The sequence below is a fragment of the Mesoplodon bidens genome (assembly GCF_964165515.1).
Source record: "Mesoplodon bidens genome assembly, chromosome: 12".
Lineage (NCBI taxonomy): Eukaryota > Metazoa > Chordata > Mammalia > Artiodactyla > Ziphiidae > Mesoplodon > Mesoplodon bidens.
In genome coordinates, this window is record NC_138168.1 from 33,232,614 (window position 1) to 33,238,613 (window position 6,000).

The 6,000-nt window shown below is 44.4% G+C and overlaps 1 protein-coding gene across 1 annotated transcript in view; it reads right to left on the bottom strand.

Annotated features, from left to right (window-relative positions):
* The window catches only part of GPR63 (G protein-coupled receptor 63), a 50,058-nt gene extending 45,473 nt beyond the window's left edge, over window positions 1-4,585 (bottom strand). Inside the window, exon 1 of the mRNA XM_081251113.1 lies at window positions 4,397-4,585. The gene's annotated coding sequence lies outside the window, so the exon portion shown is untranslated. The remainder of the gene's footprint in view (window positions 1-4,396) is intronic.
* Between the last annotated feature and the right edge of the window lie 1,415 nt (window positions 4,586-6,000).

Below are 6,000 nucleotides of genomic sequence, written 5' to 3' on the forward strand. Positions count from 1 at the left end.
ATGAAAAGTGGATTTTATAGAGGTACACACTTAGGCAAACATTTTTCCCTCTGGAAGGCAATAGCTGCTATGCCTGGAATTAGCCCCTTTCCATTCCAACTCCCTTTGAATCTGTATCTTCCCAGGACCAACTTGGATCAGCAGCAGACAACACCCTCAGCCGGAAACTGTAACCAACACCTGGCACAAACGTTCACTGATGCTTAGGTAACTTTGAGCTGAAACCCTTATTTTGATTGAAACTTCAAGCATCTTTAAATGCCTGCAAATGTTCTTTCTCTAAAATTACCTATGCATTTGTTTTTGTTTAAAAAAAGACAGGAAGAGATGAAGGCACCTTCCTTTGGAAGGTAAGAGCTACAATAAAGAATCATGTCCCTTCTGCACTCCCTTCCCAAGGCAAATCCTTAGAAATTTTCGCATAAAAAAATGTGCCTAAAATATTTTTAAATGCTTTAATGATATAGATTGGGCTTCATCAATTGATAGAAAAGAAGTTAACCAAGAAACTTTGGTCAAAAACCCCAAAGGTACATAAAGCTTATGACTACAATGACGCATAAGGGTTTCAACTTAAAATTATTTAAGAATCAATTAACATATTTGCTAGGTGATTGGTACAGTGTCTGGCTGGGGATTTTTTTTTTTTTTTTTTGCGGTACGCGGGCCTCTTACTGTTGGGGCCTCTCCCGTTGCGGAGCACAAGCTCCGGACGCGCAGGCTCAGCGGCCATGGCTTACGGGCCCAGCCGCTCCGCGGCATATGGGATCCTCCCGGACCGGGGCACGAACCCGTGTCCCCTGCATCGGCAGGCGGACTCTCAACCACTGTGCCACCAGGGAAGCCCTGGGGATGTTTTTTAATCAAAGTTGGGCCTGGGAGGATTATCACTCAAAGGAAATACTATTAATAATAGTGTTATTATTAATTTCAAGAGATGACCACTAGATTACCCTACTAACTGCAAATATACACTCTTTTGCCCATGACCTGAAAGCTGTGTTAAAATCCAACATTCTCAACTCTTCATTACATTTTTAATGAATATGAATGAGCTTTCCAGTATATTAAGCTAGTTTCATGCTTGAGTTTTCTGAATCTTCTGACATACAGAAATGTGAACAAATTACTTTTTCCAATCCTGTCCGTATTTACTGGCACAGAGGCTAAAAGGCACTTCATCCTACGTGTCAAACTCAAAGAGTGAAACAGCTTGCTGTCAGCTTCAAAAACCATTTTTTACAAGCATGGCACACTGCCTCAAGCCAACTAAACACTAAAGCATGCCCACACTGCAAATTATTTGGAATGTTCTCCATGTTTTGTGGTTGCAAAAGTACCTATTTGTGGATCATCCAGTTCAAATCAGGGCCACATCTGACCTTAAACAGAAAATTCCCAGGAAACTGAAACTATAATTGAACAAGATCCCATCAGTTCTAAAAGTCTGTGATCTCATGCTCATAGTCAAACATTTCAAATGTTATTTTTTTTAAGCTGAAGAGACACAACATAAACTCTGTGAAACATGGTACTGTCTGTTTCAAGTAAACACTAAGAACTCACCCTAAATATACACTAAGAACTCACCCTAAATATACACATCATAGTAGCAAAAAAAAAGGAAAAGGAAAAACTTGCCATATGCAATAAAGTAAAGGGCATTTGTAGCAAATATAAACACATTTCTGGTAAACGTCTAGCAAATGACAAAAAGTCTAAAAAAATCATTTCGTTTCTAACTTTCATATGTATGCTAAAATGCAGCAGCTTCAGCTGTGGAACATGATAAGAAATATTCCAAAGCTTTGCCTACAGATTGGAGCACTGTATCATAGGTATTATTTTCCCAAGTATAAATGAGTATCTCTCTCACATCAAATACTCAAGACATCATTTCACATTTGGAGTACCAAAACTTACCCAAGGTTTGCCTCCCATGCCTTTGATGTCTACTCTCTAAGACCCAGACCTATGGGGAATGCCCTGAAGGTAATTACTGAAGTGTTAAAAGAAGAAAACACTATATTGACAAGCTAAATTTTACCAGGGATTCTTCTACTGGAGATAAATTACTGAAGCTTAAGAAATGCCTGATTCAATCATCCATTGGTGTGATAATTCAGTCCATTTTAAAAATATGTGGTTAGGATCACTGGCATATGGCTCCCTGGTCCAAGCCTTGTGTGAGAACAAGAACATGTGGAAAATACAGCGTTTTTTTAACTTAACTGATAGTGATGAAATTGCTGAAGAAATGACAAGCCGTAGCAAGAAATGTTTTTAGCTTTTGATCTTTCAGACGTGCTCTTCTTAGTGAAGGAGTATTATTGAGTCCCTGAACAGTTTTCCCTTTTATATAGAGATACATAAATATATGTATACCCATATCTATAAATAGATATGGATTTTGTGATATATATATTTGTGATATGTATATGTGATATACATATGAATATATATCTTTAGTTTCAAAAAGGATTATTCACAAAACAATCATCTCAATCAAATAAGTCACATACCAAATCTCAAGGTACTCATATTAACCCACACAGTTCTAGGAAATAAGTCACATCCACCTTAGAACCCCAAATTCTTACTGAATGCGGTACTTTCTGGCCTAGAGTCCAGCAAACTTAAAATAGTAACTGCAGTTAGGGTTTTAAGTATGCGACTTTTTCTAAGCAAATTTTTTTCCAAAAATGCTCATTTTGCTACAAATTTTCAGAAAATGCTTGAGATGGAGAGTTCTTTTTTTAAAGTTTCAATTCTGGTATATTTGACAACAGAGTGACAAAACCATGCTCAGAGATGAAAACCTATATCCCAAACAAAATATTATCATATTAATGTTTATTCTGGAATGATTTTCTTTCAAAACTTCCCCACTGCACATAAGTTGTCTCCTACTGTATTCCCCATCTATTTTGGTAATATATCTTTCCACACACAAATTATATGTAAAGCATATACTTGAGAATTTAAATACTTAATGACACTCTTTTCTTTAAACAAGCTCCCACGTTCTGTTTTTATTTTTCAAAATAATCTGGACGATATAATCAATTACATCACTACAATTCTGGCTATGCAACACTTCACAAAATATAGGGACTTGCCATCAGCACCTCTGATTTGTCCCTGTCATCAGATGTATACAATGTGAGTGAAGAAGACAGAAACAAGAACAGACATTTGTGGTAGAGACCTGGGGGTGTGAGAAAATGGGCTTCCTTCACCCACAGGATACATGAAAAAAGAAAACTTAGCCACTTGGGCAATAAATGTATTTATATATTAGGTTTCATCAAAGAATTACACCTACTACATACCTCATCCAAGAGTAAAACTGTCTGAAGCAATGTCGGATTATGCAAGAAACATCAGGTTTTATTTATGATTCTTAGAAATACTACTCCTAAAATTAATGGGAGCCTTCTTAATCTAAGCTATAATGAAAACCAATAAACAAAGAGAAAAATCTTTTAAAAACATGACTGAAACCTCATCTTACCTCACTGAAAAAAAACAAAAAAAAAAAAAACAAAAAAACCTGCATCCTACTACAGGGATCTTTGCCTTTCATTAAGTGTTAAGACCAAGACTAAATATTTCATGGGGACTAAACGATCACTTGGAATACTTAGGTCAGCCCCGGGGGGCAAATTTCACAAAAATGCATTGTTAGGTTTTGTTGTACTGGTGGTTGTTTTGTTTGTTTTAGCACCCGAATCCTCCAAGATATTTTTTTCTTTCAAAAAAAAAAAAAAAAAATGTTTCCCAAAAGTGGGGGAGGAGGGCGGACGAAAATCAGTGCAACGCTGTAAACCGACCAAGGCTGAAAGAGCCACAGCACGGAAAGCTCACCCACAAGTAAAAGACAACCTCTCAGAACTGGTGGAGCTCGAAGGAGCCCTCGGACTTGGGCAAACGAGGTGAATTTCACCTCTGAAGAGTGAGGAGCCCACAGTGTAAAAGTTCAGGAGGATTCCATCCCCTGCCTCTCACTTCCAGCGCTTAGCATCTCGAGGGGAGAGCCCGGCAGAAAGAAACCCGGCACCGGGGGCCGGCAGCAGCGGAGCGGTTTCCTCGAAGGCCTCACCGCTCGGGCGGGCAGTGGACAGGGCAGGGGGCGTCGGGAGGCGAGGCGAGGCGGGACCCAGGGACACCGAGTCCCGGCCGGGCCCCACCGTGTGGCGCTGGCTGCCGAAATCCCTCTAGTCCAGCTGCAAAAACCTTCCCGAAAACCCCGAGCTTCTCCGGCACAACTTCAGTCTCACCAGCCTCGTCCCCCGCCACACACTCCGCCCAACCGCACACCCTTCCCACCGCGACGAATCAAAGCGCTCCCCGCGGGCGGCTACCTGTCCCTGGGGCCGGGGACCCCAAGTCTCACCTCATACAAAGGGCTGCGCGCGGGCGCCTGCGGGAGAGCCCGGGGAGCATGGCCCCAGCCAGTCCCTCCCGGAACTTTCCTGACATAGCACTTCTCTCCTCTGCTGCAGAAAACGACGCTTCGAGGCAGAGGAGGAGGAGGAGGAAGAAGAAGAGGAGGCGGGGATGGCGGTGGCGATCCAGGCGGCGGCGGCGGGAGCTGGAGCAGAAAGTGAGGAGCATCGCCGCCTCGCGATCTGCCGAGGGGTTCCCGCCCCCAGGGTAACCGAGCTCCCTCTTAAAGGCGCCGCGTTTTCGGACGGGCGGCGAGGGGGGAGGAAGCAAGAAAATAGGGAGGGAGCTTGCAGACACGGAGAGATTCCAGGGGCCAGAACCCGGGCTGCCCCAGCTCTCCGCCGGGTCAGGTAGCCCCTCCGCCTGGGCCAAAACAGGGCAAGTGCTGGGACCTGGCACCGGCGGGCAGCCCTCGCCGTTGGCTTGCGCCCACGATGGTGTTGGAACTTCGCCCCTTCTCCTACTCGCCCCATCCCCCTTAGGGGCTTGTCTTCCCGCCTCCACAGAGGCACCGCCCACACCTACGCCCCCGAAGCCCGTGCGCGCCGCTGGAGACTGCCTAGTGGAATTGCGTTTCCTCCCGTGTTTCCTGCTTTTTCTTCCTGTCTCCAACACAGTGTTGAGAGTCCCCCCACCCACCCCAGGAGTGCAGGAGACAGAAAAAACTAAGACCAGATGGGGCCCCTAGACTGACCCCTGAAGGTGTCACTGGTGTGTCAGGGGAGACTTACCAAATGCCCTGCTTTACCATGTGCTCTGTTCTCTTCCAATGGCCAATGGCCAGGTGGCCTCCAACTGGACGTCTTGAACTATTGACTTTCATCAGCAAAGACTGGCTGTAAAGATCACCAAACTGAATTCAGGAAGGCCCTTAAGAAAAGATATCAACCTTAAGATCTAAATGATACTGGGAAATACTGCTTTCAAGTGACAAGTGATACTGTTTTTCCAGCTATCATCAACATTTGTGATCACTGCACAGCGGGATATGCCCAGTGTGTCGATGCTCAGAGACACAGCATCAGCAGCTATCAACACCTTAGGAAGAGACCACAGTAACAGTGGGTGTGGGTGTGGATGTGGGCTTGCTTTTCTACCTCTTGACTCCAGCTCTTGCTTCTTCTTAGTACTGTGGGACCTCAGCACAGTCTTTTGTACCCTGTCCTTTGTAGCCTGCCCAATGTCCTCTGGCTGAGGTGGAGGTGGACAGGCAATTGAAGATTAAAATCCAGCCTGGGCTCCAAAGAATGGGAGTGCTGGGCGGGTGGGGACTCTGAGGGAGAGGTATTTTGTAATAGACACAAAGGCAGTCGCATCACTTGCCTAAGACTGGACCTCGGTTTTTTCCTCTCCTGCCACTTGCTGTTGTGAAACAAGCACATGTTAACTTGTGGAGGAAGACACCTGGAAGACCATGCGCAGAAGGTTGGAGAAACCTTTCTTACCAGATGGAGAGGAAACGAATGTTGGGCTCTATAAAAGCAGGAGACATGGCCCTGTTTCACCAAAGGATAAGATGAGAGAGGAGGTTAGCAGTGAGCAAGAGTGAAG